Source organism: Pseudophryne corroboree, chromosome 3 (assembly GCF_028390025.1).
Source record: "Pseudophryne corroboree isolate aPseCor3 chromosome 3, aPseCor3.hap2, whole genome shotgun sequence".
In the NCBI taxonomy this organism is placed as follows: domain Eukaryota; kingdom Metazoa; phylum Chordata; class Amphibia; order Anura; family Myobatrachidae; genus Pseudophryne; species Pseudophryne corroboree.
Window position 1 is genome coordinate 120,978,072 of NC_086446.1, and position 22,899 is coordinate 121,000,970.

At 47.9% G+C, this 22,899-nt stretch overlaps 1 protein-coding gene and 1 long non-coding RNA gene across 3 annotated transcripts in view; one reads left to right on the top strand and one right to left on the bottom strand.

Moving 5' to 3' along the window:
- The window catches only part of LOC135054939 (uncharacterized), a 299,005-nt gene extending 295,011 nt beyond the window's left edge, over positions 1–3,994 (bottom strand). Inside the window, exon 1 of the long non-coding RNA XR_010243600.1 lies at positions 3,899–3,994. This is a non-coding gene — a long non-coding RNA (uncharacterized LOC135054939). The remainder of the gene's footprint in view (positions 1–3,898) is intronic.
- Positions 1–22,899, top strand: part of LOC135054937 (uncharacterized) — a 72,180-nt gene that overhangs the window by 34,263 nt on the left and 15,018 nt on the right. Inside the window, exon 2 of one of the 2 annotated variants that reach the window (XR_010243599.1) lies at positions 4,502–4,630. The exons of the other annotated variant lie outside the window; for it this stretch is intronic. The gene's annotated coding sequence lies outside the window, so the exon portion shown is untranslated. The remainder of the gene's footprint in view (positions 1–4,501; positions 4,631–22,899) is intronic. 2 annotated transcript variants of the gene reach the window in all.

Genomic DNA, 22,899 nt, shown 5'->3' on the forward strand with positions numbered 1-22,899 from the left:
GATCACGACCCCACAGTGAGATTTCAGCAAGAATTACACCAGGTTTTGGACACAGCAGTAGCACAGGGGCTATTGGACAGTAAGACTAGAGATGCTCTGAGACAGGACTGGCCTAAGATACCGGTCTTTTACCTGATTCCTAAATTGCATAAAGATCCACAAAAACCGCCAGGTAGGCCGATAATTGCGGCCAGAGACTCTTTGCTATATGCTGTGTCACAATTCCTGGATTATTTCCTTCAGCCAGTTGTACAAGCTGAAAAAAGTTTCCTCAAAGATACCACTGCCTTTATCTTGAAATTACAGGGCTTGAGTCCAGTGACAGAAACCACGATCATGTGTACTATTGACGTGGTCAGTTTGTACACCAGTATTCCTCATCAACGCGGTCTTTCAGCGCTTAGGGCCCATTTAACCAACAATATTCACTATAAAGGTCCCGATCTGGATCTTTTTCTTACTTTGGTGGAGTTGACTCTTAAAAGGAACTATTTCCTTTTTGATGGCTCATTGTACATCCAGCTACTCGGGTGTGCAATGGGTTCTTGCGTGGCACCGAGCTTCGCAAACATTTTTATGTTTTCAGTGGAAAATGAGTTGTTTTTTGCTGATGCACATGCCAACCAATTTATCACGTTCTATTGTCGCTACATAGACGACGTGTGCATGTTCTGGAATGGTCCAGAACCGGATCTCAGACAATTCTTTACGTCTTTGAATACTAAAGACGAGGATATCAAATTTACTTACGAATACAGCACACGGAATATTCACTATCTTGATGTCTCAGTTTCACTGGTCGACCTCCAAATAGTGACTAACGTGTATCACAAGGCGATAGATAGAAACACATATCTACATGCGGATAGCCAGCACCCGACATCCATTAAACGAGGACTGCCTTTTTCACAGTTCTTGCGCATCATCCGCATCTGCTCTAAACATGAAGATGCAGTGACACAAATTAATTTGATGTTGAATAAGTTCCTCTTGAGAGGATACTCCCCAAAGATGCTTAGGGAAGCCAGGGACAAAGCATTGTCATACCCCAGAGAACAGGCATTGAGGTACAAAAAGGAAACCACCATTCAAAATAAAATGATATGGCCACAACAATATACATCCAATTCAGAATCATTCGTGAAAGCAGCCAGAAGATACTGGCCCATCGTTAATAGTGACCCCACTCTACCGGGTTTACTTAACAAATCCTTGATGCCAGGTTTTCGCAGAGGCCGTAACATTAAAGACGCCGTGGTACATAATGATATCACGGGCTTTGTAGGTAATCAACAAACTCATTTTCTGTCTAGAAAACCGGGGAATTTCAAATGCATTAATTGCACTACCTGCCAATATCTAGAAACAGGGGCCGTTTTTTCTCATCCACGATCAGGCAGGAAATTTAGGATCAATTACCCCTTAACATGCTCAAGTACCCACGTAGTATACTACATTAAATGCCCATGTGGCTTACTATATGTCGGCAAGACAATCCGTAGTTTCAAAGAAAGAATGGCAGCCCACAGATCCAGTATAAGAAAAGCGATAGAATCTGCTGAGGCAAGCACGAGCACCAGAGCCAAAATGAATGATCAACCGGTAGCCAGACATTTTCGTGATTTCCATCATGGCTTAGCCACATTGAGGTATAAAATGATAGACTGGGTCCCCCCCTGCACTAGAGGAGGGAATAGGGGTAATTTATTACTACGCCTTGAATCAAAGTGGATTTATAAGCTGCAAACTTTGCAGCCTTTTGGCCTTAATGAGCAGCTTTCGTACAGTTGCTTTTTAGGCTCCTAGTTCCAGCTATTGGGTTTTGCTTCAATCCACTATAGTCAGTTTTCTTGTAGGTGCTACGGTGTGTATAATCATATCACTTTGTTAGGTTCCTATAGTGACCTAGCTCTCTTGCCGATATATATACATTTGTTTTGTAGTATCATTTAGTATGCCTAAACTGCTCCTATAACTGTGATTTTGTTCCTTTCCGTTTTTCGTCCTGTGCAGTGTTGTCATGGTGACGGGATACACATTGTATTTGCATGGCCCCGGCCCCTCCTCCCGGTTCGGTCAGCTGGTGACGCAGGTGTGAAGTCACTTCCGGTGACGTCAGCGGGACAGCGACGGGATGCGGCCGTGGGCGTTTTGAACACCTGGTGTTGTAAGTTATTGTATTTTATGTCCTGACGACGGAGATTAAAGGTCTCCGAAACGTAGACCACATTCAAACGATTTGTGAGTTCCTGAGTGTCGTTTATTTTACTTTGCCTATGTATGTATATATATATATATATATATATATATATATATATAATCCCACATATATCGGCACTCAATAAACCACAAATAAATACCTAGGTGCTGCAGTCCATTCACATATGCATTGAACATGTAAATCCCAAATAAAAAAGGACGGCACTCACAGGATTTTTGCAGAGCATGTATTCTCCAATAATAAATTCTCTTTAAGATTCCATCAACGTTTCGGTGTAAGTACACCGTCATCAGGATGCATGTAGACAAAAGAAGTGACAAACATAACACACAAAATGACTTACCCAGCTTATAAAGGCACCAAGCACCAAACGACCCCACCGTGTGTGAGTGCCAAGACGGCCGCCGGCGCAGCGCGACGCACCCCAGGGACGTCACCGTCCGGCGCACCACCGTGACGTTGCGCCGTTACTGAGGCAACAAGACGCAGCTCCGTCAGTTGCCAGGACGCGAGACGCGTCACTGCTATTCCGAACCCGGTCATGCTAACCCCCCAGCCCAATCACCAGCGCCCGCAAACGAACTGTTAAAAGAAACACCCAAGTGAACAGCATAGATAAGGGGTTAAAAACACACTGTAAAACAGTGTGTGGGTTGGACTGTAGAGCCCAGAACAAGGATACAGGAAACTATAAGGTAACCGGTATACCAAATATAGACCATATATGAGCAAACAGGTTAAACAGTATTAAAGATAAAGATAAACCAGTTAAGATAAACTATTCCAGCAGATCTTTTCATTCAGGCCCTTCGGAGCCACAATGTCCAAACGGATGATCCATCTTGCTTCCATAATTAAGCATTTCTGGTTCCTATCACCCCCTCGTCTCAGTTCTGGTAGGTGATCGATGATCATGTATCTCAAGCTAGCAAGGCTGTGTTTCCTATCAGCAAAGTGTTGTGCCACAGGTTGTTCACTTTTACCGGACATCAGTGCAGCTCGAATTGCTGATCTATGTTGATTAGCACGTTCCTTAAAGGGACGGATCGTTTTGCCCACATAGTAATAATCACACGGACATCTGATGAAATACACCACATGCGTGGTTGAACAGGTTACTGCATGTTTAATAGGAATAAACTTCCCGCTGTGTGGATGTCTAAATGCCGTCCCAGTGTCAAGATGGTTACAGGTAGCACAGTGTATACACTTATAGCATCCAGCCTTACGTGTGGTAAGAAAACGGGGAGTCATGCGTCTGAAGTCAGTGATATCAGTCCGTACCACAATGTCTCGGATATATCAGCGGGAACTATATTCCTGTTAAACATGCAGTAACCTTGATGGAATCTTAAAGAGAATTTATTATTGGAGAATGCATGCTCTGCAAAAATCCTGTGAGTGCCGTCCTTTTTTCTTTGGGATTTATATATATATATATATATATACACTCCTCGCTGCAGTCCGGCACTCTCTCTCCACCTGGGTGCTTGCTCGGGTGCCCTCCTCAAGGAGTATCAATCCTTATACAGCCAGAAACAGGAGGCGGCACTCAGAGTCTCAATAAATTGGTGTAAAACGACCCGTGTTTATTTCAACGTTTCGGGGGTCGTACCCCCGTCTTCAGGAAACACAATACAAGCGTGACACACAGTGTACAAACCTTAAATAACTCACCCCTCCATGGAACGCCAGCCTCCGGTGCGAAGGCGCCGCCCGCGGCCTCGGGTCCCGAACTTCCGGTCACGTCTCTCACCTGTCCCCGGAAGCTGCGTCACCACGCAGCCCGGCGGCGCCCTGCAGCGGCTGTTGGCATGGAAACATATCATTAACTCCATGGTAACGATCTAAACAATATGTGATAAAGTATGCAACATTAAAACAGTACAAAGTCTGCTGGCACATCGCTAGCAGGACTAAATAGTTATAGTGCAAAAAACTGTCATTTATAAACAAACACAAGTGTATCGAGTAAAATGAATTGTGACTTGTAAGACACACTTGGGAACGCTGCCCAAGTGTGAAGCATAGTGTAATAAAAAGACTGTATTATTCACTTGAACATGCAAGTAACTAACAAAGCTGCACACTTAAATATTGAAAACGTAACTCCCGTTATAATGGATACTAGCTCAATAATGCTGATTTTGTGCAACTACCATATCTAGCTGTTCACTATGGGGCATAATCGCCTCCTATCTAAAAACAACTACATTAGGTATTCTAGATGGCTCCCCCTGAACTTACCATGGAGTTAATGATATGTTTCCATACCAACAGCCGCTGCAGGGCGCCGCCGGGCTGCGTGGTGACGCAGCTTCCGGGGACAGGTGAGAGACGTGACCGGAAGTTCGGGACCCGAGGCCGCGGGCGGCGCCTTCGCACCGGAGGCTGGCGTTCCATGGAGGGGTGAGTTATTTAAGGTTTGTACACTGTGTGTCACGCTTATATTGTGTTTCCTGAAGACGGGGGTACGACCCCCGAAACGTTGAAATAAACACGGGTCGTTTTACACCAATTTATTGAGACTCTGAGTGCCGCCTCCTGTTTCTGGCTCTATATATATATATATGTATGTATGTATGTATGTATATATATATATATATATATATATATATAAACACACACAATTTACTGTAGACTTGTCAGACATGCGGGGCGGACTAGCTCTGTGCTGGGCATCCCCCCACATTTCTGACAAACTGATCGTAGATGTGACCCCCAGCCTCCCGATTGTCCGCCGGACACTGCAGTACGGGAGGTCTGCCATGCTGTAAATGGATGTCGGGTTGGATGACCCGGCTTACCCATTTATACCGCCTCCTACCCCGGGTCTTAATCATGTACAACCCTGCTTTCAAGCTAAATTGTATTCCCGGGAAAATGGACCCTGGGTTTAGGAGAAGGACCCTTTTACACCGCCTCCCATGCAAAATCTCGGGATATTTCAGGCGGTGTAAAAGGGGTATAAGCCAGCCACAGAGCCTGTGTAAGCCTATTAGGGTGGCCAATCCCAGGATCAGGATTGGCGGGATCCCGGGATATAGGCCTAAAGTTGCCCAGGAATCAGTCCTGGGATTGGAGCTTGCAATCTTGAGGATTTCGGGATTAGAAAGCCCCCTTATTTTTTCAACGCCAGGCAGCGTTGAGCGTCCTCAGGAGGCTCAGATGCTGCCCAGCTCCCTCCTCTCAGCTCCCCCTACCCCCAGCTGTGCACACAGCGCAGCGTGATGTGAAGTCAGAGGTCACGCTGCATAGTCTGATGCCAGCCACCCGCGATGCCTGGATCACACCTTGCGGCCCACCGCCTGCAGCAAGTGAACCTGGGCGCACTCCCAGAGGATGGTGAGTAGTTCTGTGGGCTGGGCGGGTCCGGGAAGGGGGTGGGGGGAACTGAAGATTTTAATTTTAATATATTCAGTCCAATCCCGGGTATCCCAGGAATCCCGAGATTAATCATTTTTCAATCCCGATACCCGGGATTGTAAAAAAGGCCCAGGATTGGCCTCCCTAGATAGTATGGTAAGCCCAGCTTTAACCCATTTGGGACATCAGTCTTGTTCCTTACTGATTCTAGAACATGTCTCTGTGTTGTACCTGCTCTGAGTGTATTGTGGCTCATTCTGCTTAAAAATAGTAGTGTTCATTCCTTTTAATTACTTTCTATTTCAACCGCTGCCTCTTACCCAGTGCTGCTGCTGCGGTTCCGAGACAACACATTGCAGTGCTGCTGGGACCAGAGGACATTTTTTTATATAACCAAAGCTATAGCTGAGTAAATATTGACTAAGTTAAGATGTGCTTCACAGATAAATGAGCTGCATGACGCACTTAGGCAGGGCTATATGTCAGGCTGATAATATACAGACTATTTATTATCTAGCCAGGGTAACGCTGAGCTCTGCACCTTGCTTATTTAGATGTACTGTAGATGGGAAGAGAAGAGGACCGGGTCGGGCTGGCCCACAGGGGTACAGAGGAAACCACCGGTGGGCCCCACTGCCTGGGGCCCCACTCCTTCCTCTAGGGATCAGGTTCTAGACTGTGCACTTGTATTATACATAGTAGATATGTTGCATTACACTGCACAAGTCTATTGTGTATTTCAAGCCTCTGTGGGGGCCCTATCACTGCATTTCCCCGGTGGGCCCTTCATGCACCAGTCCGACACTGGAAGAGGATGTGGGGTTCCCCTGTCGTAGAAGAACACCTTAGATGTCAGTGCTGACTGCTCTTAGTACTGTAAGACACAGTGCGCGCACACACACACACAATGCCAGTTTCATACAGTGAAGTTATAGTGCATTGTTGCGACATGTGCGCTAAAGTTAATAAAGAAAATGTGCCAATCATCCTGGCAGTGTTCAGGGGCTGGTTTAGAAAACATTGCCCAGTGTTAATCAGCTCATTCAGATAAATAATACCCCTTTTCCACATAAACCCTGGCTTTAAGCTCGGACCCAGGACACTGAACACTGGTTGAAGCTGGGGATTTCCGTATTTACCCCCTTTCACACATGAGTGATAGATCCGGGTTATTCCCTGGTCATCACCACTCACACTGGACCTTTGTCTTGCAGTAACCTGGGTCTTCTTGCTTACAGTGGGTGCTATATGATGTCATCTCCAAGTGCTACAGAGCCCATCAATCAGCTCCTTTTAGGCATGGCCCAGGTCATCAGGACCCGGGTCGTGCCTTTAACACTATAAGTGACCCAAGTTGGTCCCAGGAATTATCATGGTACTTAGCAGGGTCACTGACCTGGTTCACCCAACCTGGGTTGGGTCTGTGCACACCTAGCCAAGACCTAGATCGAACCACATGACCTGGCAAACACCTGTGTTGAAACACCATGGTGAGGGAATTGATTACCTGGTGTAAAGTATAGTGGGTAGCCCTGGGCTTTAATACCCGTGGATATATTTAATTACACTCCTGCATTCAGAGCCAGCCCTATGCATAGGCAAACTAGGCAAATGCCTAGGGGTACAAGCAGATTCTGCTGATTAAAATGATACGCAGCATGCCTATATTCTGTGTCTGACTGCGGCTGTATCTGCATACGAAGTGCTATGTTACAGTATATTCCTGGAAATCACTGTAACATAGCATTTCATATGCAGATACAGCCACAGTCGCACACAGAATATAGGCATGCCACATATTATTTTAATCAGAAGTTGATGCTTGTGCATCCTAGTTGCATAGCAAAGCAAATAAGATGCATTTTCAGCAAAAAAATGCGCCCAACATTACCAGAGGTGCCACCTGACTCACGTCAGTCATCTCCTGCTGCATGGCGTATGGAGGCAAGATTTATGAGGACACATCTGTATCCAAGCAGAGGTCACAGTGTTAGCGGCTGTGTGAGTGCTGTGTGTGGGTGGGTTGGATGTGCAATTGTGTTTGACATATGTGTAAGGGGCATTATGTGTGTCATGTGTATAAATGCATTAATGTGTGGTATATGTGTAAGGGACATTGGGGGTCATTCCGACCCATTCGCACGCAGTGGTTTATCACTGCGGTGCAAAGGGGTCCGGAATGCGCATGCACGGCGGCCGCAATGTGCTTGCGCGATGTTGCCCGGCGACAGGGGTCACCAGGTTACATTGCGGCTAACGAAGGAAGCGGTCGCAGAGCCGACCGCAAAGAAGATTGACAAGAAGAAGGTGTTCCTGGGCGGATCCAGACCGTTGGAGACCGTTTTCGGGGAGTGGTAAGGAAAATGCAGGCGTGTTCAGCAGAACGGAGGGCGGATGTCTGACGTCAAAGCCGGCTCCAGCATCGCAGAGATCGTCGCACAGAGTAAATATGTCCAGGGCTGGTCTACTTCTGCTTGAATTTTTTTTAGCTTAGCAGGGCTGCACAAGCGATTGCAGCCCTGCTAAGCTAAAATATACTCCCCCATAGGCGTGTACTAGTTGATCGCAGCAGCAGCAAAAAGTTGCTGGCTGCGATCAACTCGGAATGACCACCATTATGTGTGTCATTATGTGTATAAGGACATTAATAAAGTGTGTCATATGTGTAAGGGGCATTACTGTGTGGTGTTATGTGTATAAAGTCATTGCTAATGTGTGGCATTTTGTGTATAAGGTGATCTGCTGTGTGGCATAAAGTATAGAAAGGACACTACTGTGTGGGCTAATGTGAATAAAGAGCAATATGGTATGGTGTAATGTGAATAAGGAGCAATTCAGTGTAATGTGAATAAGGGGCTCTACTGTGAGGAGTAATGTATATAAGATAAAGTGGTACTACTGTGTGGTGTAATGTGAATAAGGAGCAATTCAGTGTGATGTAATGTGAATAAGGGGCACTACTGTGACGAGTAACATATATAAGGTAAAGTGGTACTACTGTGTGATGTAACGTGAATTAGGGACACTGTCGCATGATATAATGTGAATAAAATTGCACTACTGTGTGGCGTAATTTGAATTGGGGGTACTATTGTGTGGCCATGCCCCTTCCCAGCAAGAACACGCCCCTTTTTGGGCTGTGCACCGAATGTGTGCACTGTTCCTCTTTAAAATATAGAGGGTAGGAGCACCAAAATGAGGACTGCTATGGGTGATGGTTGATAGTGGTGCGGAAGGGGTGCAGGGTCAGAGGCAGAACTAGCGGCGGTGCTTGGGGGCACCAGCCAAAATCTTGCCTAGGACATCATATTGATAGGGCCGGCTCTGCCTGCATTCCCCTTGTTAACACCCACTAAAGTACCGTGCTATTGTACGTTAATGCATAGAATCCATGAAAAATTAACATATTATTCAATAACACTGTCACAGCACCCATTAACCCCCTCAAGTTAAAGGAATATTATCAACCTCCTGAAAAAAAATCCTTGATAACTCCTAGCTTTAATGGTAATTAAATATCCCCAGGGATCAATTAGCTTGTGGTAATCTACCGAGGCTAATTGAATTCCTCCCTATGGGGGTAATTCCAAGTTGATCGCAGCAGGAATTTTGTTAGCAGTTGGGCAAAACCATGGGGGTCATTCCGAGTTGTTCGCTCGCAAGCGGATTTTAGCAGATTTGCTCATGCTAAGCCGCCGCCTACTGGGAGTGAATCTTAGCATCTTAAAATTGCGAACGATGTATTCGCAAAATTGCGATTACACACCTCGTAGCAGTTTCTGAGTAGCTCCAGACTTACTCGGCATCTGCGATCATTTCAGTGCTTGTCGTTCCTGGTTTGACGTCACAAACACACCCAGCGTTCGGCCAGACACTCCTCCGTTTCTCCGGCCACTCCTGCGTTTTTTCCGGAAACGGTAGCGTTTTTTCCCACACGCCCATAAAACGGCCTGTTTCCGCCCAGTAACACCCATTTCCTGTCAATCACATTACGATCGCCAGAACGATGAAAAAGCCGTGAGTAAAATTCCTAACTGCATAGCAAATTTACTTGGCGCAGTCGCAGTGCGGACATTGCGCATGCGCATTAAGCGGAAAATCGCTGCGATGCGAAGATTTTTACCGAGCGAACAACTCGGAATGACCCCCCATGTGCACTGCAGGGGAGGCAGATATAATATGTGCAGAGAGCGTTAGATTTGGGTGTGGTGTGTTCAATCTGCAATCTAATTTGCAGTGTAAAAATAAAGCAGCCAGTATTTACCCTGCACAGAAATAAAATAACCCACCCAAATCTAACTCTCTCTGCAAATGTTATATCTGCCTCCCCTGCAGTGCACATGGGAGGTCATTCCGAGTTGTTCGCTCGCAAGGCGATTTTAGCAGAGTTGCTCACGCTAAGCCGCCGCCTACTGGGAGTGAATCTTAGCATCTTAAAATTGCGAACGATGTATTCGCAATATTGCGATTACACACCTCGTAGCAGTTTCTGAGTAGCTTCAGACTTACTCGGCATCTGCGATCAGTTCAGTGCTTGTCGTTCTTGGTTTGACGTCACAAACACTCCCAGCGTTCGCCCAGACACTCCTCCGTTTCTCCGGCCACTCCTGCGTTTTTTCCGGAAACGGTAGCGTTTTTTCCCACACGCCCATAAAACGGCCTGTTTCCGCCCAGTAACACCCATTTCCTGTCAATCACATTACGATCGCCAGACCGATGAAAAAGCCGTGAGTAAAATTCCTAAGTGCATAGCAAATTTACTTGGCGCAGTCGCAGTGTGGACATTGCGCATGCGCATTAAGCGGAAAATCGCTGCGATGCGAAGATTTTTACCGAGCGAACAACTCGGAATGAGGGCCTTGGTTTTGTCCAATTGCTAATAAACTTGCTGCTGCGATCAACTCAGAATTACCCCCCATGTGTGAAAGGGATATCAGTGAAGGTCAGGAGTTTCAATCCACACTACCACTTATTGTTTCGGGAGGGATTTTCATTCAATGCAAACATATATATACAATTTACTGTAGGCTTGTCACCAGTGGCGGATCTTGCCACGGGCAAGCAGGACTTTTGCCCGGGGCGCCGCCTTCCGGAGGGCGCTGGCGCCATCCGGAGGGCGCCGCACCGTGGCAAGATCCGCCACTGCTGCCCGCTGTGTCCCTGTCCGCCTCCGCTGCCGTCCCCGTCCCCATCCCCGTCCCCGTCCGCCTCCTGAAGGGAACTAGACGCTATGCGTCTAGTTTCCCTTCCTGGAGAGTAACTTTGCTGAGCGGTGCGCGATGACGTCATCGCGCACCGCACAGCAAAGGTCCTCTCTACGAAGGGAACTAGACTCATAGCGTCTAGTTTCCCTTCGTGGAGAGGACCTTTTGCTGTGCGGTGCGCGATGACGTCATCGCGCACCGCTCAGCATTCAAGCGGCGCTTTTAATGTACTGGGGGCGTAATTGACCACGCCCCCTGTATTAGGCCACGCCCCATTTCCTGCCCGGGGCGCAGAGCGCCCTTGAACCGGCCCTGCTTGTCACTAAGATAGCGTCACATACATTTGCTTTCTGTTACAGAAGCCTGCTGAAGAGAAAGATGATGATCTGATGTCAGCTGACCCTATGGGTGAAATACTCATTGTTTAGAGAGAAGAGAATCTACACCAGAGGTTCCCAAACTGTGTGCCGTGGCTCCCTGGGGTGCCTCGGGACACTTGCAGGGGTGCCCTGGGTTGGTGGTCCAGGACCAATTCAAATTATTCATGGTCAATATAATAGGTAAAAACAGTGCTGGTGGCTGCCAGTCATAAACTATAGGGACAAACAGAAGCAAATCTTCTCCCTCACCACACAACTGACCCTAAGGATGACATATAAACGCGATCTACTTAATGTAATATTTCTTTCTAAATTTCTCAATAAGAAATTTCTCTGACATCCTAGTGGATGCTGGGTACTCCGTAAGGACCATGGGGAATAGACGGGCTCCGCAGGAAACTGGGCACTCTTTAAAGAAAGATTAGGTACTACATCTGGTGTGCACTGGCTCCTCCCTCTATGCCCCTCCTCCAGACCTCAGTTAGAATCTGTGCCCGGCCAGAGCTGGATGCACTTAGTGGGCTCTCCTGAGTTCACTAAAAAGAAAGTATTTGTTAGGTTTTTTATTTTCAGTGAGATCTGCTGGCAACAGACTCACTGCTACGTGGGACTTAGGGGAGAGAAGCAAACCTACCTGCTTGCAGCTAGCTTGTGCTTCTTAGGCTACTGGACACCATTAGCTCCAGAGGGATCAAACACAGGGCCCGACCTCGATCGTCCGTTCCCGGAGCCGCGCCGCCGTCCCCCTTGCAGAGCCAGAAGACGGAAGATTCCGGAGAAAATCGGCGGCTGAAGACTCCGGTCTTCAATAAGGTAGCGCACAGCACTGCAGCTGTGCGCCATTGCTCCCACAGCACACCACACGCTCCAGTCACTGGTGGGTGCAGGGCGCTGGGGGGGGGGGGCGCCCTGGGCGGCAATTAGTATACCTTAAGTGGCAAAATGCACATAATACAGTTCTAAACTGTATATGTGCCTAATCCCCCGCCATAATTATTATTAAAAAAGCGGGAGAAGCCCGCCGCTGAAGGGGCGGGGCTATCTTCCTCAGCACAGCCAGCGCCATTTTCTCTTCACAGCTCCGCTGGAAGGACGCTCCCCAGGCTCTCCCCTGCAGTATACTCTACAGAAAGGGTAAAAAAGAGAGGGGGGGGCACATAAATTTAGGCGCAAATTGTGATATAAGCAGCTATTGGGGAAAATTCACTTTGTGTATAGTGTAAATCCCTCTGTTATATAGCGCTCTGGTGTGTGATGGCATACTCTCTCTCTGTCTCCCCAAAGGACTTTGTGGGGTCCTGTCCTCAGTCAGAGCATTCCCTGTGTGTGTGTGCGGTGTGTCGGTACGGCTGTGTCGACATGTTTGATGAGGACGCTTACGTGGAGGCGGAGCAGGAGCCGATAAGTGTAATGTCGCCCCCTGCGGGGCCGACACCAGAGTGGATGGATATGTGGAAGGTATTAACCGACAGTGTCAACTCCTTGCATAAAAGGTTCGATGACGTAACAGCTATGGGACAGCCGGCATCTCAGCCCGCGCCTGCCCAAGCGTCTCAGAGGCCATCAGGGGCTCAAAAACGCCCGCTACCTCAGATGGCAGACACAGATGTCGACACGGAGTCTGACTCCAGTGTCGACGAGGATGAGACAAATGTACAATCCACAAGGGCCATCCGATGCATGATTACGGCAATGAAAAATGTGTTGCACATTTCTGACATTAACCCGGTTACCACAAAAAAGGATATTATGTTTGGGGAGAAAAAGCAGCCAGTGACTTTTCCCCCATCTGATGAGTTAAATGAGTTGTGTGAAGAAGCGTGGTGTTCCCCAGATAAGAAACTGGTGATTTCTAAGCGGTTACTAATGGCGTACCATTTCCCGCCAACGGATCGGTTACGCTGGGAGACATCTCCTAGGGTGGACAAGGCGCTCACACGCTTATCAAAAAAGGTGGCACTGCCGTCTCAGGATACGGCCGCCTTAAAGGAGCCTGCAGATAGAAAGCAGGAGGCTATCCTGAAGTCTGTGTATACGCACTCAGGTACTATACTGCGACCTGCTATTGCTTCAGCATGGATGTGTAGTGCTGCAGCAGCATGGTCTGATTCCCTGTCAGATAACATTGATTCCCTTGACAGGGATACTATTTTGCTAACCATAGAGCATATTAAAGACGTAGTCTTATATATGAGGGATGCACAGAGGGACATTTGCCAGCTGGCATCTAGAATTAATGAAATGTCCATTTCTGCCAGGAGAGTATTATGGACTCGGCAGTGGACAGGTGATGCTGATTCTAAAAGGCACATGGAAGTTTTGCCTTATAAGGGTGAGGAATTGTTTGGGGACGGTCTCTCGGACCTCGTGTCCACAGCAACAGCTGGGAAGTCGACCTTTTTACCTCAGGTTCCCTCACAGCCTAAGAAAGCACCGTATTATCAAGTACAGTCCTTTCGGCCCCAGAAAGGCAAGCGAGTCAGAGGCGCGTCCTTTCTGCCCAGAGGCAGGGGTAGAGGGAAAAAGCTGCACCAGACAGCCAGTTCCCAGGAACAAAAATCCTCCCCTGCTTCCACTAAGTCCACTGCATGACGCTGGGGCTCCACAGGTGGAGCCAGGTGCGGTGGGGGCCCGTCTCCGGAACTTCAGCGACCAGTGGGTTCGCTCACAGGTGGATCTCTGGGTTCTACAAGTGGTATCTCAGGGATACAAGCTGGAGTTCGAGACGTCTCCCCCTCGCCGTTACTTCAAATCAGCCTTGCCAGCTACTCCCAAGGAAAGGGAGGTAGTACTGGCGGCAATTCACAAACTGTACCTCCAGCAGGTGATAATCAACGTCCCTGTTGAAGGAGTAACCCCTCCTTCAACAGGGACGGGGTTACTATTCCACAATGTTTGTGGTACCGAAACCAGACGGTTCGGTGAGACCCATTCTAAATTTGAAATCCTTGAACACTTATATAAGGAAGTTCAAGTTCAAAATGGAATCGCTAAGGGCGGTTATTGCAAGCCTGGAAGAGGGGGATTTTATGGTATCACTGGACATCAAGGATGCTTACCTACATGTCCCCATTTACCCACCTCACCAGGAGTACCTCCGATTTGTGGTACAGGACTGCCATTACCAATTCCAGACGTTGCCGTTTGGTCTGTCCACGGCACCGAGGGTATTTACTAAGGTAATGGCCGAAATGATGATACTCCTTCGAAAGAAGGGAGTTATAATTATCCCGTACTTGGACGATCTCCTTATAAAGGCGAGGTCCATGGAGCAGTTGTTGGTCGGAGTAGCACTATCTCAGGAAGTGCTACAACAGCACGGCTGGATTCTGAATATCCCAAAGTCGCAGCTGGTTCCTACGACGCGTCTGCTGTTCTTGGGTATGATTCTGGACACAGAACAGAAGAAGGTGTTTCTCCCGGAGGAGAAGGCCAAGGAGTTGTCATCTTTGGTCAGAGACCTCCTGAAACCAAAACAGGTGTCGGTGCATCACTGCACGCGAGTCCTGGGAAAGATGGTAGCTTCTTACGAAGCGATTCCCTTCGGCAGGTTCCATGCAAGGATCTTTCAGTGGGATCTGTTAGACAAGTGGTCCGGATCGCATCTTCAGATGCATCGGTTGATCACCCTGTCCCCGAGGGCCAGGGTGTCTCTGCTGTGATGGCTGCAGAGTGCTCATCTTCTCGAGGGCCGCAGATTCGGCATTCAGGACTGGGTCCTGGTGACCACGGATGCAAGCCTCCGAGGTTGGGGGGCAGTCACTCAGGGAAGAAACTTCCAAGGACAATGGTCGAGTCAGGAGACTTCCCTACACATAAATATTCTGGAACTAAGGGCCATTTACAATGCCCTAAGTTAAGCAAAACCCCTGCTTCAAAACCAGCCGGTGCTGATTCAGTCAGACAACATCACGGCAGTCGCCCATGTAAACAGACAGGGCGGCACAAGTAGCAGGATCGCAATGGCAGAAGCCACAAAGATTCTTCGATGGGCGGAGAATCACGTGATAGCACTGTCAGCAGTGTTCATTCCGGGAGTGGACAACTGGGAAGCAGACTTCCTCAGCAGGCACGACCTCCACCCGGGAGAGTGGGGACTTCATCCAGAAGTCTTCCAGCTGATTGTAAATCGTTGGGAAAGGCCACAGGTGGACATGATGGCGTCCCGCCTCAACAAAAAGCTAAAAAGATATTGCGCCAGGTCAAGGGACCCTCAGGCGATAGCTGTGGACGCTCTAGTGACACCGTGGGTGTACCAGTCGGTTTATGTGTTCCCTCCTCTTCCTCTCATACCAAAGGTACTGAGTATAATAAGAAAGAGAGAAGTAAGAACTATACTCATCGTTCCGGATTGGCCAAGAAGAACTTGGTACCCGGAACTACAAGAAATGATCTCAGGGGACCCTTGGCCTCTGCCGCTCCGACAGGACCTGCTACAGCAGGGGCCCTGTCTGTTCCAAGACTTACCGCGGCTGCGTTTGACGGCATGGCGGTTGAACGCCGGATCCTGATGGAAAAGGGCATTCCGGTGGAAGTCATTCCTACGCTGATAAAAGCTAGGAAGGATGTGACAGCAAAACATTATCACCGCATATGGCAAAAATATGTTGCTTGGTGTGAGGCTATGAAGGCCCCAACAGAGGAATTTCAGCTGGGTCGATTTCTGCACTTCCTACAGTCAGGAGTGACTATGGGCCTAAAATTGGGATCCATAAAAGTCCAGATTTCGGCCCTGTCGATTTTCTTTAAAAAAGAACTGGCTTCACTGCCTGAAGTTCAGACGTTTGTTAAGGGAGTGCTGCATATTCAGCCCCCTTTTGTGCCTCCAGTGGCACCGTGGGATATCAATGTAGTGTTGGATTTCCTAAAATCACATTGGTTTGAGCCACTTCAGACCGTGGAGTTGAAGTATCTCACGTGGAAAGTGGTCATGCTTTTGGCCTTGGCTTCGGCTAGGCGTGTGTCAGAATTGGCGGCTTTGTCATGTAAAAGCCCTTATCTGATCTTTCATATGGACAGGGCAGAATTGAGGACTCGTCCCCAATTTCTCCCTAAGGTGGTATCAGCGTTTCATTTGAACCAACCTATTGTGGTGCCTGCGGCTACTCGGGACTTGGAGGATTCCAAGTTGCTGGACGTAGTCCGGGCCCTGAAAATCTATGTTTCCAGGACGGCTAGAGTCAGAAAAACTGACTCGCTATTTATCCTGTATGCACCCAACAAGCTGGGTGCTCCTGCTTCTAAGCAGACTATTGCTCGCTGGATCTGTAGCACAATTCAACTTGCACATTCTGCGGCTGGACTGCCGCATCCTAAATCAGTAAAAGCCCATTCCACAAGGAAGGTGGGCTCATCTTGGGCGGCTGCCCGAGGGGTCTCGGCTTTACAACTTTGCCGAGCTGCTACTTGGTCAGGGGCAAACACGTTTGCAAAATTCTACAAATTTGATACCCTGGCTGAGGAGGACCTTGAGTTCTCTCATTCGGTGCTGCAGAGTCATCCGCACTCTCCCGCCCGTTTGGGAGCTTTGGTATAATCCCCATGGTCCTTACGGAGTACCCAGCATCCACTAGGACGTCAGAGAAAATAAGAATTTACTCACCGGTAATTCTATTTCTCGTAGTCCGTAGTGGATGCTGGGAGCCCGTCCCAAGTGCGGACTTCTGCAATACTTGTATATAGTTATTGCTTAACTATAGGGTTATTGTTCTGAGCCATCTGTTGAATGAGGCTCAGCTATTGTTCATACTGTTAACTGGGTATAGTTATCACAAGTTGTACGGTGTGATTGGTGTGGCTGGTATGAGTCTTACCCTGGATTCCAAATCCTTTCCTAGTAATGTCAGCTCTTCCGGGCACAGTTTCCCTAACTGAGGTCTGGAGGAGGGGCATAGAGGGAGGAGCCAGTGCACACCAGATGTAGTACCTAATCTTTCTTTAAAGAGTGCCCAGTCTCCTGCGGAGCCCGTCTATTCCCCATGGTCCTTACGGAGTCCCCAGCATCCACTACGGACTACGAGAAATAGAATTACCGGTGAGTAAATTCTTATTTTTTTGGCCTAGGGGTGCCGTGAAAAAAATTCTGATATTCTAGGGCGCCGTGATTCAAAAAAGTTTGGAAACCACCGATCTACACACAGAGGGGGTCATTCCGAGTTGATCGTAGCTGTGCTAAATTTAGCAGAGCTACGATCAGGCACTCAGACATGCGCCTGCGTTGGCCAGACTGCGCCCCCTAAACGGCGGCTTAACACCGCCGTCTAGCCCCCTCCCGCCCAGCGACCGCCTCTGCCTGTCAATCAGGCAGAGGTGATCGCTAGGGAGCAACGGCCTTTGGCCGTTCAGCATGCGCCGGCGCATGCGCAGATCCGACCCGATCGCTGTGCTGCGATAAACTGCAGTGAGCGATCGGGTCGGAATGACCCCCACAGGCCCTCATTCCGAGTTGATCGCACCAAGCAACTTATTGCTGCTGGTGCGATCAACTAATCTCCGCCTATGGGGGAGTGTACTTTAGCATAGCAGGGCTGCGAACGCTTGTGCAGCCCTGCTATGCTAAAAAGGTTTCTCACAAATCAAGACCAGCCCTGGACATACTTACCCTGTGCGACTGATCCAGCGATGATAGGCTCGGCTTTGACGTCAGACAACCGCCCTCCGTTCGCCTGGACACGCCTGCCTTTTTCTTACCACTCCCGGAAAATGGCCTCCAACGGTCAGTTGACGCCTCGGAACGCCTTCCTGCAGTCAATCTTCTTGCGGTCGCCGCTGCGACTGCTTTCTCCGCTGTCAGCGTTGTTACCAGGCGACGGCTGTCGCCGGGCAACGACGCGCATGCGCAATGCACATGCAGCGCATTCCAGACCCGATCGCACCGCTGCAAGGAAGTGCAGCGTGCGATCGGGTTGGAAAGAGGGCCATAATCTTCACAATTATTTTCTCCGTGACGTGACCTAAAACGTTGACACTATAAGGGCTTTAATCATGTTGAAATTAAATACTGGATGACCTGATATTTTAGCAAATTAAACATTACTGGTATACTACACTTATCTTTATTATTTTTATGTGTCAGTTTATTTTATTACAGGGAAACAAAGCTTAGTACAGTAAATGTGGGGGAAAACGTGCAGGTCAGGAAACATTGGAGCCATGCATGTAATATGATTGGTTGCTTTTCTGTACTGTCACTATTAAAATATTTGTATTCTCTGCCATTGTGTGTGTACATTGTGTTGTGTATGATATGCACTGGACTGAAGTAAATTAAGTCCAGTACAACAGTGTTTAAAAGATCACAAGACTTCAGAAGCTGTAGTCTAGTTAATGCACTAATTGCTCAGTTAATAGGTTTAAACCAAAATGGTTCTTCCAGGATTCATATGACAAAAGTGACTGAATAAAGAAAGCTGAAGTTGTACATTTAATGGCATTTATTATTTTGTTGCTGTTTGATATTGTACACAGATTCCAAGAACCGGTAGTTCTGGTTTACATAGAACACTGCAGAATAGCACATAGCAGGGACGTGCAGTCAGGGGAGGCATGGGAGGCAGTGCCTCCCCTGTGATTAATTATTAAAATAATAAAAAGATAGTTATGACACATATTCTGTGTCATAAGTATCTTCTTTATTGAATCCTAATAATTTTACTGATTTAAAGTACTTTGGGAGGCACTGATAGCAGTGCCTCCCGTGGATAATGAGAAGGGGACAGAGCGGGGGGTGGAGCCTAGCACTGGGCTGTAAAAGCCCATGAAAAAACATAGGGAAAGCGGCACTGTTCCAAGTGCCTCGCTGACAGGAACACCACCCCCATGTCAGTGAGGCACCTGTGATTAGACAGCGGATCCAGGGCTGGATCCGCTTGTCCAATCACCCACATGCGGCGCTGGAGGCGGCGGGTCCCGGCGCTGATGATAGCCGGGAGTAGCGGTGGGCCTTCAGTGTGTGCGGCTCTCCCCCCCCCGTCCTCCTGCTCCGGGTCCCGCTCACCTGACTACCAGCAGCGGCGGTCCTGCGGAGTGTGCAGCTCTCCCCTCGTCCTCCCCCTCTGGCTCCGTCCTCCCGGCTCCCGCTCACCTGACAGGCAGCAGTACTGTGCGGCTGTCCTCCTTTGCCGGCTCCAGCAGCAGGTTAGTTCGCGTCTCTCTCTCTCTCTCTCTCTCTCTCTCTCTCTCCTCTCCCCTTTCCGGTGGATCATATGTTAGTATAATGTTCAATTTTACAGGTGCCTCTACCCCTTTGGATTCTACTGAACAAGTGGACGTGACCGGCGTGGGATGTAGGTAAGTAATCTATCTCATTTTTACAGGTACCCCTATTGGATTCTACTGGAGAAGTAGACGTGACCGGCGTGGGATGTAGGTAAGTATGTGTGAGTGTGTAAGTGTGTTTTAATAAAATTTTACTGTCACGGTGTGTGTGTTTGTGTTTTTATTTGGGTATTTTTGTTGTTGTAGAACTACAGGTACCAGCGAGCCCGTTATTTCCCCGCTTGCTGGTACTTGAGGTTCTCCAAGTACAAGCAAGCGGGGAGGCTTGCTGGGCCTTGTAGTTCCACAACAAAAAACAATATTCTTATTTTACAGACATGGCTATCAGCTCGGCACCCACCGCCCTGGGGTGCTGGGGACAGCCTCGGGCTTCACCCCTGGCCCTTGGGTGCCTAGAGGGGGGGACCCCTTGATTTAAGAGGTCCCCACTCCTCCAGGGTACCCCGGCCAGAGGTGACTAGTTCGGGGGGTAATGCCACGGCCGCAGGGACCTACATAGAAGTGTCCCCCGGCTGTGGCATTATCTCTCTGGCTAGTGGAGCCCGGTGCTGGTTTTAAAAATACGGGGGGACCCCTACATCTTTTGTCCCCCGTGTTTTTGGAACCAGGACCGGACTAAGAGCCCGGTGCTGGTTGTCTAAATACGGGAACCCCAGTCCAATTTTTTTCCCAGTATTTAAACAACCAGGACTGGCTCAAAGAGCCCGAGGCTGATTATACTTAGGAGGGGGGACCTCACGCTTTTTTTTTTTTACATTTTTTAACCCATTCAGACCCTTCTCCATTAAGTTAATGGAAGCCCTGGACAACAAAATTGCATTCATGTCCTCCTCCCACTCCCTTCCCAGTCCCAAACACTAATTTTATTATTTTTTTCTATAAAAATGTACAATATATCAGAAGTATGATGAGCAGGCAGGCAGCGGGCATTGGCGGCATCGGACTGAGATAGAAATTAGTGGCGGAGGGCTGGGTCAGTTGATTGTGGGCGAGTTTGTAAGCCATTGGCGGTGGCAGCGGGTACCGTCTCAGAGGCAGTAGCGGGCATTGGCTAGGGGTCATCGGCAGGATTCGGCGGATATTATGGCTGTAGTGCCTCACTAGCCACTGACCTCACCGCACGCCACTGGCACATAGAAATATCAAATGTACTGTACTATCCTAACAATAAATGAGGCACTACTACCTCACACAGATCTAGCTTGCTACACCAGAATATACTCCACCTACACTATGATACTGCTGGATATTCTGTTCAGTACTTGTCCTGTGGCGTAAGTTCGTCCCAGTTGCTCGGAGGCAAGATAAATATTGGTGCCCCACCATATACAGATAAATATATGTATGTATGTATATATGTGTGTGTATACGATACGATACATTTATTGTCATTATCAAACAAATTTGACAACAAAGTTCAGTTTGTATAACACACCAAGGTAGGAGTAAAATTAGGTAAGTATATGGAGTGTTCAGGAAAAAAAATGCATATATATTTACATTTCATTGTCATTTTGAAATCTCCACTTGTCTGCCATACAAGCACGCTTGGATCTATTTGTGAATTCTATTGTGGAGGTTTCTTTTGTCAACATATTTCAGAACAAAGTCTGTTGTACTATTATGATAAAACTTTATACATGAAGTTTTCTTCACCCAACTGAGTTGGATATAAAAGTCCCTTAGTTTTTATAGATTTTTAAGGATTTTTATATGGTCATCTTGGATACATTTCAACACGAGTGTTTGTGACCAAACTTTCCGATTAGTTGGTCATTTAAAGAGGCACACAGAGGTAACTGTATGACCATTGGTGCACACTAATTGCAATTCCATCTTTTCATCTCGACATTTGTGGAGAAGTGCCCCTGATGAAGACGTAATGACAAAATGCGTAGGGTTTGTCAGCTATGAGTTAGTAATCCAGATCGTGAAGATTTTCCCTTTCTAAGCTCACACCTTGTTAAGGTGAGGGAAGATCGAATTTGCCATCAACACATTCTGGATACCTCTCACTGATATATATTTTATTCTTGTACAACATTACACAACAAACTTCAGTTTGTATAACACCCCAAGGTAGGGGTAAAATGAGGTAAGTATATGGAGTGTTCAGAAAAAAAGATGCATATAGATTTACATTTCATTGCCATTTATTTTAAATCTCACATTACTTAGCAGTCATACAGAGGATTAGAAACCATGACCTGTTAAACGGAAGGCAGACACCAGACACCTCACTGATCAAGCTATATGCTCCTGCGTAGCAAGCCTGCAGATTCTAATTATATGAAGCTACTTAGAACTATCAATTCAAACCATTGCAACTAGGCAGATGCAGCCACACACTACATAGATCTGCTCAGTCGTCACAATGCTGATTATTTCTTTGACAATTATTTTACAAGTGTCATACCCAGGACTAGAATCCCTATTACACTGGAAACAGGCGCCTTACTGATGGAGCTATTTGCTCTCATGCTTCCTATACAGGAGCAAATAGTTCCTTCGGTAAGGTGACTGCTTCCAGTGTAATAGGTCGTGGGTTCTAATCCTGGGTCTGACACTTTTAAAATGTGCATCTATAATAAAGAGGGTGTGACTTGTCACATGCAGGGACTAGTGATGGAGGGGAGCTGGCCACGGAAGAGATAGCAGTGGCTGTCAATTAACCTAATTTTATGATGTCGCTAAACACGGAACAGGAGGAGAGGTGTCCCCCTACAGAGCAGGAGCCCGGCGGCAGCCGACTCCATTGTCTCCTACAGTAACGCCTCTACTTGTACCAATGCACTTCCCACTTGTTTTCCAACTGCAGTCATCTGGGCACAGTTGATTATTTGGCATTAAAGGCAGTGCTGTTTCTAGTGGAGGGCGAGCCGTGCTCCGGCACTTGCTAACTCTTCTATCCTGCTCCCCCTCCTCCCTGCCATAGTACTCTGCTCAGGGGGCAGAGTTTCGCAGAATGACGTGCTTGCCGAGCAAAGTACTATGGAAGTGAGGAGGGAGAGCAGGGTAGCAGTGCTGGCAGGTAGTGCTCTCCGCCAGCGAGTACACACCCCTGGCAACGAGCATTACCCTTGGCAATGAGCATGACACCCAGCACATGGAACCCCTGGCAACGAGCATGACACCCAGTGCAGGAAACCCCTGGCAATGAGCATGACACCCAGCGCATGAAACCCCTGGCTACGAGCATGACCTCAAGTGCATGAAACCCCTTGCACCTGCAGGTAAATTAAAAGTTAATAGAAGCTTTACTGTAGGGCATAATGTATCATGGGCATTGCGGTGTATGGCATAATATGGGATAATATGGTGCAGGGGGCATAATCAGGTCCAAGGAGTATTTCTATGTCCCCAGCATGCAAAAGAAAGGAATGCAGATTCTGCTTTTTAGCAGAATCTGCAATCCGTACTGAATAACCACCCTTGTCTGTGGTTTGGATAA